Below are 12936 nucleotides of genomic sequence, written 5' to 3'. Positions count from 1 at the left end.
GACGCTGATATAACCTCTGCAGTTGCGAGCGTCGTTAAACAAACCATAACAACATTTACGACTTTTACTGGTACGGCAGATTCTGCTGCAGAGCTTGCGATTTTAGAAGTTAACGGCAAGTGGGATGGAGCTAAGGTATCAACGCATGTCGTATCCCACATTAGCGATTTTTCTCTGCTCCAAGGAAACAAGGTTAATCCATCAGGGCGCTTTCCATCCGTGCGACTAATCCAGTGGATTTTAAAATACCAGGGATACCAGAAGATGTTAATCCTCTCTTGATTATGTCGTTAATTGTTGAATGTCTAAACAAGCGCCCCTTACTCTTGACACAACTCAGAGCGAGATGACCGTATGTGTCGACAACTTCCCCACATACACATCAATGTGGTTGGCACATTTTGCATCTAAGACGTAGAGCGACTGCAGTCTTAAAAGATTTGTTATCCATCAGCGTTCCAATATTTTGGGAAGGTAGAGCTTGTGTTAGTAATGTAAGCATGTTCCAAAAGGAAAAAGTTTTCCGATTTTCTTGTTCGGAGAAACCCCTTTCTTTGAAAGTACTGAGGTACTAGGCCAATTTTTTATTCAATTGCCTAGTTGCAAAACTCCCTAACTTAAAAGTTTGTATTTTTTTTGTAAACACCAAAAACTGGTACCTTAGCATATTGTGACAGCTGCAACGGGGTTTGAACACGCGTCCGACAGGGCGCGCGGCAGACGAAACGCTGGTACGGGGAGCATCTGCATGCTGAAGGGCAGAGGGGGTGTATTACGTCAACGCGCGAGGGGAGGCTGCGCGCGCAGCTGCTACTTACGGAGTGAAGAGGGGAACGGACCCTCCCGAATCTTCCAGAGAAGTCCGTCCGAAGTGGAGATATCCAGATAATTCAAGAGGACACCCGTAGAAATTTCTCGTAACTATGATTTTGCTATAAAAGAAGAAACGCGAGCGAACCTGGGCAGTTTTTCAGTTTATTCAGCCATTCAGTGAGTAAGCCAAGAGCAAGCAAGCCAGTCTTGTGTACCGGAGTTCGACTCGAGTGTGCGTCCGCAACTGTGTCAGCATCCGAAGGCCTGAGTTCGAGTGCAGTGGACCGCAGTTGGAGGGACCTGAGTTCGAGTGCAGTGGACCGCAGTTGGAGGGACCTGAGTTCGAGTACAGTGGACTGTCTCTGAAGGTCTGTGGTTCGAGATACTGTGAACTCGAGTGACTGAGCTAGAAGAACTGTGAACTGAGAACTGACAGTTCTGATTTGTAAATAGTGCTTTGTAAATATTAGTTAAGATTAACAGTTCATTGTTGTTCGTAATAGTCCTAGTGAATTGTCATTGTCGTCGTCTGTGGAGTGCACTAACGAACACTGTGTTACTGTGTGGAGAGCAAATCCCATTGTTGCCGAGAGCGTTAATTGTGAATTGTAGAAAGGAATTATTATTGTTGAGTTGAAATAAATTTACAGTATGAACAGATCATGGTCTTCTGCAATTATTTAAGAGCAAAAATAATTAACCTTACAAGTTCTATTCCCTATTACTAGTAGTTAATTTGCTATTGTGACTGTTTTTAATTCTGTCACATAGCAGCTTTTTATCACAGCAACTCATTGGCTTTCATATTTTAAATTTTGTTTATGCGTATCTAGTTGTATTTCCTCTTCTTTCAAGAGCAAACAATATAATCGATTAACGAAGCAATTACAGTCGCGAAACAAATCAATATTTTAATCACATAGGCTAGTACAAAGATATAGCATAGGACCTGCTCGTTAGGACCTGCCGTCCTATTTATGTTACATGTTTGACCATTGAATAAGCAGGCAGTATAAGCAGCCATCGGATGCAGGGATGCGTTCGTGTAGGCCAAGTATTCTCTACCTGGTGCTCGCGAGCACTAATGTGCTCTTTTAATGATATTTAGTACTCTCGTCATGAGAGTAAAAATGTGCTCGCGGCACAAACTGTCCTGAGGTTCTTTTTTCAACGCAAACTTTGTTGTTAGAGCCGAAACAAATAGTGTTCCTATCGACCGATTCTACTGCTTTAGCAACCTAACAGGCTTTCCCGTATTTCATACTGTGTAATCCCCTCCAATTCTGTGTGCACTTTGAAAAATCAACATTATTCAAGACAGTCACAAAAATCAAGATTATTTAAGACAATAATATGACTTCTCGTGAGGAACTTCAATTGATCTATCTCCAGTTCTCCTTAGCGGTGAAATATATTTTTTTTAAAGCAGAAGATACAAAATGGTTCCAAATAGTGAAGGGTTGTTTCCGATCTCTGATAACGAATTTGAATGACGTCATGTGCGTTAGGACTCACACCGACAGCTGAATTGCGGCGAGAGGTGACAGGCCAGTAGTGAGTGATTTCATAATCAGAGTGCGCGGTGTATCACAGTAGCAATGCCCAACAAAATTGAGCCTTTTTGGGAGGGGTACATAACAACTCTTTCCGATGCCAAGTACAGTTACGTGAAAATCATAGGAGTCTGCAAAAAATGTGGTTTCATTATTTCCAAGAGAGGCATCTTGTGTGTACCTAATAAGACTGGCAAAGATAGGATGGGATTAATTCCAGAGTGGAAAAAGCAAGAAAATCCAACCCCCGTCACAAGTCGCCGCACCCCGCGAGATGATAGAAATTAATTTCACTCGAGCTTTACCAATCTTATTAAGTACACAGAAGATGCCTTTTTTGGAAATAACGAAATGTCGTTTATTGCAGGCTTCTTTTATTTTCACTTAACTGTACTTGACATCGGAAAATGTTATGTACCCCTCCCAAAAAGGCTCGATTTTTTGGGAATTTCTGCTGTGATTCGCCGTGCACTCTGATTATGAGATCACTTACCACGGTCTGTCACCTCTCGCCACAGTTCAGCTGTCGTGTGACTCCTGACGCACATATCATTCAAATTCGTTGTCAGAGATCTGAAACAATCCTGTATTACGGACTGTTTCTCGCAGATGTGTAGCTATGTTCGGTACGATCTACCTATACGAAAAGAAACTTTTTCATTTATGAAATACCTCCATAATAAAGCAAGATCACGATTAATTTATTGATTCATATCTAAGCGGCTTATTCTTGGACATCACTGAAATCATGAATAACTTTTGAGTTCATGGATCTCATTACCACGTCCAGTGTTTTAAAAATGCGTATTTTATTTGATATTTAATTTAATTATATATTAAAAATACAGGGTGTTTAAAAATACGGGGCATTATTTCAGGTATGTATTTCCCACATGTAGACAATCAAAATCGTTCATTACAACATGTGTCCGGAAATGCTTCATTTCCGAGTTATGGCCTTCACAACATTGAAATTCACCGGAACGTTTTTCTTTCCGCAGGTCGTTGTCATTACAGAAGATGTTCAAAATGTCCACCTCCTGCTTGAATACATACCTCACATCGATGTCTCATTGACCTGCGAACACGATCCCAAACTCCAGGAGTATTGCGTATGTCCTCAGAACATGCCACAATTCGATTCCGAAGGGATTCCAAATCAGGCACCGGAGACGAATAAACCAATGATTTTAAATGGCCCCACAAGTAGAAATCGAGAGGGTTCAGATCAGGTGAGCATGGAGGCCAAGCAATTGGGCCACCTCTACCTATTCATCGATCAGGAAACTTTCGATCCAAGTACCGGCGAGCCGTACGACTGAAGTGTGCAGGAGCGCCATCATGCAAGAAGTGAATGTGTTGACGATTGATCAGTGGAGTGTCTTCTAAAACATGAGGTATGGTGTTTTCCAGGAAGTCTGTTTACAAGTACTGTACATGGGGTCCAACTAATCGATCACCAATGATACCGGCCCACATGTTGAGGGAGAACCGCACCTGGTGATGAGATGGAACAGTTGCACTTGGGTTTTCATATGCCCATACATGCTGATTGTGGAAATTTGTTATGCCATCTTGTCTGAACTGTGCTTCCTTTATCTGTAAATAATACTAAGGCAGGAAAGCTCGGATTTACACCACACTGCTGCAAGAACCACTGACAGAATCTAACTCGTGCAGGGTAATCTGCTGGTGACAGGGCCTGTACACGTTGCAAATAATAAGGATACAATTGATACTCTTTCAACAGTCTTCAGACAGTCGTATGAGGAACATTGACTTGCAACGCTACCCTTCGTGTGCTGATAGAAGGAGTCATTTTCACAGCCTCCAGAATCTCCTCCAGTACTTCTGGAGTTGTAGATCTTGGTCGTCCCCTTCCCAAACCAGGAGAGTTAAATTTTCCATACTCGCACAGACGGTAATGGAGACGTACAAATGTCTTCCGATCTGGACATTGTCGCTGTGGGTACCTCTCCTGGTACAAACGACGAGCCAGCGCAGCATTGCCGTCCGCCTTACCGTACATGAAGTGTATCTCTGCCAGCTCTTGATTTGAATACATGTCTCACAGTCTAACGCCTACATAACACTGAATGTAACCTTCGCCTCGGAATGAACGTCAGAGTGCCCTCTTAATGTCTCCTTTGACGGCAACGACCTGCGGAAAGAAAAACGTTCCAGTGAATTTCAATGTTGTGAAGGCCATAACTTGGAAATAAAGCATTTCCGGACACATGTTGTAATGAACTATTTTGATTATCTACATGTGGGAAATATATACCTGAAATTATGCCCCGTATTTTTGAAACACCCTGTATATTAAATCTATTAGACTTCATGGTGCTCGTTCATTTAATATTACATGTGGGCGGTAATCACTATCTTAAAAAGGTTGAGAACACTTGGTGTAGGCGGAATAAATATAAATGTAATCCATCCCCTTCAAAACATAAACTGCACTTTGACCTGAAATTCTTCTGATGATACTTATTCTACCGCCATGCATAGTGCTTTTTATAAAAAACTGGTAGAAAAAACCACTTCTGTGCACATACTCGACCGTCATTTGTCTCGACTGTTTTCGAAAATGGAATTGTTACCATAGTAATAAATCGGATTGCTTTAATAAATCATAAACCTACGGCACACACCAGACGACAGTCCAAACGGCACCCTTTACACCAGGCATGATCAGCGCGGGAATTTCTAGTTTTTAAACGAAGTGCAACATTGACGTATAATTTCAGAATATCATGCAGGCACACAGTAAACAAATGAAACCAAATGTAGCATAGACCACTCGGTCATGAGTAGGGACCGGATTTTTATGTAATTACATATTATATTCCTTTCAACATAATCGTATATAAATAACAAATCTTTGCGAATCTTGTAATTACCATTAATATATTAAAATTTGATACACATATTTACCCCACATTACATATTATGGCTTGGTATGACATAAATCTACATATTTAGGGGTTTTATTCATTTTTACTTCTCTGAAAGGGGGAAAAAAAAAAAAAAACTTCTGCTGTGGAAGTTTATTATTTGAAATACACAGATTTTAAAGTCTTTTTGTCTACCCAAGAAAGGATATATTTTGGGACGAAACATAACGTCCTTAGTTCCAGGTAGTAATAGAGGCACTCACCCCATACCGCCCACTGTAAATATGAGTGAACAAAAGGCAACCTTTCTCATACAACTACTTTTTATTGTAAAACTCACTCAGAAAGTAGCGTTGCCTTCATGCGGTGGATGGGACGAGGACATGTTTTGTCTCAAACTATAATTGTTCTGCACACGTCTTAACTAGTCATTCCCATGCAATTTGCAACCTTACCCACCCTCTTCCTAATTCTTCCAGGGAAAACCTGTGTCAAGTCTGACATGAGACTTTCAGGTTATTGCTTGACCACTTTATTTTAAATTTAGTAGACCTATATGGAAATGGAATTTTCCGAGCAATTAGAAAGTATGGTTCTCGGCAGGAATAATCCTACCCTTCAGAATGAGATAGGAATGTCACTTTTCAAACAACAGTTTGTAAATGCCTATAGTTTGAGGTTTTAGTAGGTACTTGTTTCTTACAGGGAGCAGCTAAAATGCATGTGTCCCACGTCATATCCTCTTATTTTCTCCTAATCCAGTAAAGCGAAACAGCGCTTGCAGTACTATTGTGTCATTCATTTCACTCAGTTCTGTAGTTTTAGTACTTACAATACCTACAAAGTGCAAGTGAGTTTATCTACTGCTTTTAACTAACCAAAATGGCCCCTATATCTTCAACCCTAACGACAAAAATAAAATCATGGATTGCGATGGACGAAGCTTTCACTAAAGATGGAAACATAATAATGTGTCAAGTGTGCGGTAAAATAGTCGGGTGCTCTGTGAAATCACAACTGGAGAGTCTTACCTATCCTATACTTGCCGGATATTTGTATTAAATATTTTCATGATTTTACATATTTTGGTACATATTCAGCTTATTTTTCTTACATAAATATGTACACATTTCACACCTTGATATTACATAAAAATCCGGTTCCTAGTAATCAGTGTTCAGCGAAATAAAATCAAAGCTACGTGGAATGGATTACGCGGCCCTGAGTACCTGCATTGCACTACGTATTGTTTACACCATCTTAGTCAAACTACTTCCTTTGTACGTACTATGCACAGGAGCCATGCCGTCAAAGCATTAAATAACGTTCCGTTTATTAATATTCTCTTTATTAGAATGATCCACTGTGATGCATTTTGAAACAGGTCTTGACTAGCTTAATTGAAATATTCAATAATAAACACATAGTGCCATTAAAAATAATGTTAGCACTCTTATCACATTAATAAATAACGCTACAAGATTGCCTTCTCATCAGTATTATTTCCCCTTTTCACTAGTACACTTTTGCATGAAACAATTTTTTATTTGGTGTCTGTGTACAAAGTTATTTTGGGTGATAAAGATAAATGGGACATTCTTTATAATAATTGTGTTGTAATTTAAAATAGTGCATATTTGGAAATTAAGTAATATAAGCCAATAGAAACTATTGCCACTGTTACTGAAGGCTATTAGGAGAACAATGTACTCGTACTTTCTTCAGGAATAAAATGCTGTTTCACATTCAAAACAGTGTCAAGAAACAGGGAATAAAGAAGCGCTAGACAGCAGCCATTACTTCTGTAGTCAATAGCACGTGCTGTTTAAATTTATCTACGGTGACGTGATTATCGACTGATAGGAGTGAACGGCATTTAGTAAAGATTTCACAGCATAAAAGTAAAGTACTTTTGTTACTTATAGGTCTTTGTGTGTGCCTTTACACATTCTTCTGATAGAGCGATAGCTGATTCAAGACCATGGAAACCTAGATTGATATGGATTGCTTGTAGAGGGTGAGACAATCCCAAAATATCATGAAATGGGCCCATTATACTAGCTGTATATTTCTACATTGAATTTCACCTCCTTAAAATTCAACTCCCTAGAGCCTAGGCCATTGTTAGACCACTGAGCATGATAAAGAAACATAAATTAGAAAAATCAAGACCGTTTGACGGAGTGTCGCTTCTTTTTGGATGTTTCTTGACATTTTTATTTCTTCTGTCTATAAATTAATAATTATCTATTCCAACTTTTGAGACTCAATAGTGTCTTAAAATAGCATCGCAGACAGAGTGTACCTTATGTCATAGCAACTGTTGTTTTAGGAACCTCTAACACATTTACCACCTGTTGAGTAGACACACTCTATAGTCTACACTGTGTAATCACAGTCTAGTATATATACTCACGAAGCTTGAGTTGTTGAAGGTACTAGGAACAATAGACTGTGCCGGTTCTATTTCGCATTTTCTGTGATGAGGCGATTGTAGCGATCCTAGTGGTTAGCAACTATCTATGGATGCATATTCCCTATGTATTGAGCTTCGTGACTGTATATACTAGACTGTGATGTAATAAAGAATAATGTACATTGAACAGGCTTTATTTGGAGTGCGTATTTCCACTGTCTGTTGACACTGACACTTTCGTTGCAGCCGTCCGGATTTCCATTTTATGACTCAAACATATGCTTCACAACGGTAAAGAAAGCGTATACCTTGTTTCCGATCTGTGAAACAAAAAGAAAGTTGATTTCAATTCCTTACAATGAAAACTTTCCATGATGAATTCGTCGGTACTTAAAAAATCAATCTGACGTAGAGCTAAGTGTTTGTATTCGACACGGTAGGTCGTCAAGCGATGTCCAAAAAAGTGTTACATTAGAATCGCTTATAACTTTTGAAAAAATAAATATAGCGAAACAAAAAGTACACCAACGTGTAGACAAAGGAGTTCCGTAATCGCAAATATCCGCAAGAAGGACTCTGAAGGCCGGTGAGACGGGTGGGCATAACATGCATGGAAAACTTTTTTCCAGAGGCCATGTGCTCATAATTCAGTGATATATGAAACTATCCGGAAGTTTTAGTTGTCTATCAATGAAGATTGACAAAATTCACTAATAAATGCAAAATAATAATAATAATAATAATAATAATAATAATAATAATAATAATAATGATAATAATAATAATAATTCAGCGTAAATTGGACCCTAAAATTTGTGAAATTTTAAAATGCTACGAGATTCAAACGTTGAGAGTATGCAAAAGTTAAAATGAGCACAACGGGGCATCCCAATATGAATCAAAGAAGCACAAGATCACCGCTGTGGATTGCAAGAGACGACAGAGAGAACTCTCTGGACTATGGCTGTAGAACTGCGAGACGTGTCAGCGCAGCCGTCTAGAGCAGCTCAAACAGTGAATCTGGGTACTGTACAACAGCAGACGGGACAAGATGGTGACCAGATCTCAGTGGAGCCCACGGAGACTGAACAGCCTGTGAACACCATTGCCACTAGCCAGCCCGAGACTGCACAGAGACCACGTACATTTCCAGATACAAATAATGGCCCGACTATTGAAATTCCTTACAGAGTACGATTCAAACTACAGGTATTTCACAACGGCTTTCAACGCAGTATTATTTGAGCAGTATTACAGGAAGATATTTTAAAACAATGCAAAAAACACTAAATTGATCTGAAAATAAGACCAAGTTAATGACTAAGAGTCATTATTAAACAAATGCTACACATTACCATAACCCTAATTATGGCAATCCATGACGAGCATTCAGATAGCTCTGTGCTAGCGTGCTTGCTCGCAGACTACAAAGTTCAGGGTTCGGATACAGTTGAGGAAAGAGTTTTTTAATTAATTATGAAGGTTAATTTCGTTTACCATCATTCGATTTCATTTCGTGATTTATAAATATTCATCTACTATTAAAAATAGACAAATTTTCATCGCATCTTTCCAAATATCTTTCGGGTTACAACAATCGACGTAAAGTGAATTTCAATAATTGCCAAAGCGATCTCGTTTTTACCCTTGCTTTGAAATATTGAGCATGCGCAATGCGATGAATATGGAACTTAGAAAATTCAGGCGGGCCAATTTTTTTCTGTAACTGTACATCTACGAAGGCATCGAGAAAGAGTTAATCAAAGCAGCGTATGGTAATACCTATATAATTTATTTTGTCAATTTCACCCAGAACGGACCTCGCTGACAAGCGCAGTTCTACGTCCATAAACATAGCTGTTTTCTTTTTCGAGGAATTATAACATTAGGGACACATCTTTTCTCTATGGAATTTTTTGTTATTGTTGTTCTGTTTTCATGTTATAAAAAGTAAAAACATAATAAATTCTTACGTCGGCAAATGTCTGCAAGGATACGACGTAAAATTTTCCGACGGTCAGCCTCACTGGATATTGTGAACGCATGATTACCATTTGCAGAAGTTTTTTGATTCTTGTGGAGCGATTGTACCAGCGACAATTAAAAGCAGCGCTTTTCACAGCCAAACTCTGTGGATTAAAAAAAAAAAATACATTATTCACTTATTTTTCTATATAGATCATTTTGTATAAAAAAGAACAATTAAATATCGCTATAAGGAATAATGACTTTTAATTGGTTATTTTATGACGCTTTATTAGCTGCTATGGTTATCTAGCATCTGAATGAAATGAAGGTAATAATACCAGCAAAATGAGTCCACTTTCCAGCTGCGAAAGTTACTCACCATTTGCTCTTAATGAATTGAGAGAAAACCCTGTAAATACCTCAACCAGGATTTGATCCCGGCCCGCTCGTTTCAAGGTCAAGTATGCTAACCGTTACTCCACAGTCGTGGACGAAATAATGATACAGGTCATTTCAGATGGAGCTGTACAGATATTGAACTAAACAGAATAAATGCCTATTTTTAAAGTATGACTGTGTGTTTAATTATTTTTAATATTATAGTATTAATTTTAAATTACAATAAAAGACCTGGAAGACCTGAATTGACAAACGTCCCGAGTCCATTGAAGTAAAGTTTTCAGTAGAGCATAAATACTATGTAGGCTTGCCATATAATAGTGTTGAAATAAATATTTGTGTGAAAAAACACAGGCTTAGAATTGGACTAGGGACATTCTTCTTTGCAGGATGGTAGCCTATGCAACATGTCAGGTAAAAAGTCGAATTCGGTAAATATTGGAGTTAGGGTGTTTGTTAATTCAGATCTCTATAATTATGAGTTGTAACTCAACAGAGAGCCCTAACTAGGGATAATAATCCAATTACCAAAATCGGCACATTTGCTAATTATTTTCTAACGTAAAGACGTAATTAATCATACAGAATAATTTCGTGACAAGTTCGTAATGAGTTTCTTATAATATTTTTTTACCTGTGTGCTTTCGTTGCTTCAAGCTGTCGACATGTAGCCAGACATTTTGCATTGTCTGTCACTTGGCGTACGCCTCTCACCCAACTTTTACGCAACAGTGATTCAAATTCATATAATACTCAATGGTCGCAAGAAGTAAGACACATTATTCGATAACGTCCATTTAATAAATCGCGAATTATTATTTCAATTAACAGATTTTTATAATTTAATATATAGGGTGGAAGTGAAATAACCTTGCAGATTGAAAGGGATGATAGGGTACACTAAAATGACTAGAAAACCCGTATTACGTTTTGTGATCAAATGCACAGTTAATTAGAACATTATGTTCGAAGTTTCAGCAGTCCGGCAACTTCGCCGCTAACACACTCAACTTGTGATATAGATGTAGAGGTAAATGAAATCGGTGTGTCTAGGTAGGTGAGCTGCTCTCTGCCTCGGCATTGCAATCTGTTGGCATGTGCAGTGGCTTGAAATGAGAGGTTTTTAAAATTAAATTTACACGGACCGTCCACGCTATTGAAATACGCCAGAGGGATAAATTATTCTTTATTAGATTTACTATCGATATGGATAAAATTCACGATCCTACTCGCAATACTGTAGTTACTGAATAAGAAGAGATTGTTAAACATTTGAAAAAAAAAATTCTGAAAAAAATATAAACTATGACCAATATGATATTGTAACTTTTTGTTACACACAATATTAACTATTCGCTCTGAAAATCTGTAAGACTCTTTCACTTCCAACCTGTATATTTTTTCTCTTAGAATCGTTTCTTCAGGATTAACACACTGTCGCATATCTGTATTTCGTCTATATATCTATAAGTGGTGTTATAATTTCCACTAGTTCTCGATAAGCAGTTTAGTCATTCCATATAGTGACTGGAATTATTTGGTATCATCTTAAAACAATTCGCCAGCAGTGACGAACAGCTTACGGTAGACGTTCGACCGCTGCATACCGTGGCGGTAGGCCTAGGCTACTAGTTTATAAAACAACGTCTCATGGATGGAAGCCCTGAGAGCATTTTATAGCATACACAGTGATTACTCATACAGGGTTTTTCAAAAGTAACGCATAATTGCAATTACAGTTTAATTAGGAATTTTTTTTACAAAAATCTCAGACACGTCAAAACGTATGAAAGGGATATTTTTATGGAAACAAAATATTTTTGCAACTTTTGTGCAAGTTATGACGCCATTGAGAACATTTTCAGTGATAATCTGTAGTAATTGTAATGTAAGTTCTTAATCCGAAAGAACATAGCTTTAAATTTACTTTCATGTAAGGTATCACTGTTTCAATAAATTGAATTTGGCGTTTTTTTCAATTTATTGAATTTATGAACAAGGTATATTATCACAATTGGTACAAAGAAAATTCAGTATAACTGTATAGGTTTTTATACAAATGAATATTTTGGTGAATAAATTGCTTTCTCTGAGTTTAAACAGTGAATTATTGGCTTTATTTAATTATATGTTCGAAACGTTTCCCTAGTTTCATTCTGTCAATAGCGCAGTACAAACTCCAGGTCTCTAGGAAAGACACCACTTTTCTGATATCTCCGTAAAAGGTAATCAAGTGGAGATACATCAGGTGATCTTGCAGGCACTCTACGCGTCCTCTTCTTCCTATTGATCTAAGAAACAGATAGCCGATTTGGATGAGTTTCGTTAAAATGTTTGCATACCTCTTTTTCTGTACATTTTCTCTGACCAATTTCTAACATCAGTAGGATCTCATTTTTTCTCATTTTCTGTTGAGAACATCTTGTATTATTAATATTTGAGGAGAAAAATTCGCTCCGGCGCCGGGGATCAAACCCGGGTCCTTGGTTCTGACCACTGAGCTACGCCGAATTCAATCCACAGCACCGGATCGAATTCTCCTCCTTCAGAGCGCTTGGTACGTGAACCAAGGACTCGGGTTCGATCCCCGGCGCCAGAGCGAATTTTTCTCCTCAAATATTAATTGTCAATATTACAGATATTATTCTGTATGACAAATTAATAAATCTATAATATCTTGTATTATGTTGATTTCATCAATAAAACTAGTTCTATAACACAAGGACTGACAAAATGTATCGGCAATTAAATTGTTACCATTGTAATCATAACCATAATGCTTATGAATGCTGCATAAAAATATGCTCTTTCATATGATGTTTAAAAGCCATAGGAGTCATTAAAAATGTTCCGCATGACGTCATAACTCGCACAACAATAATAGTAACAA

This window comes from Periplaneta americana, chromosome 14 (assembly GCF_040183065.1).
Source record: "Periplaneta americana isolate PAMFEO1 chromosome 14, P.americana_PAMFEO1_priV1, whole genome shotgun sequence".
In the NCBI taxonomy this organism is placed as follows: domain Eukaryota; kingdom Metazoa; phylum Arthropoda; class Insecta; order Blattodea; family Blattidae; genus Periplaneta; species Periplaneta americana.
The sequence above is the reverse complement of the archived record's forward strand: the minus strand, read 5'-3'. Positions refer to the sequence as shown.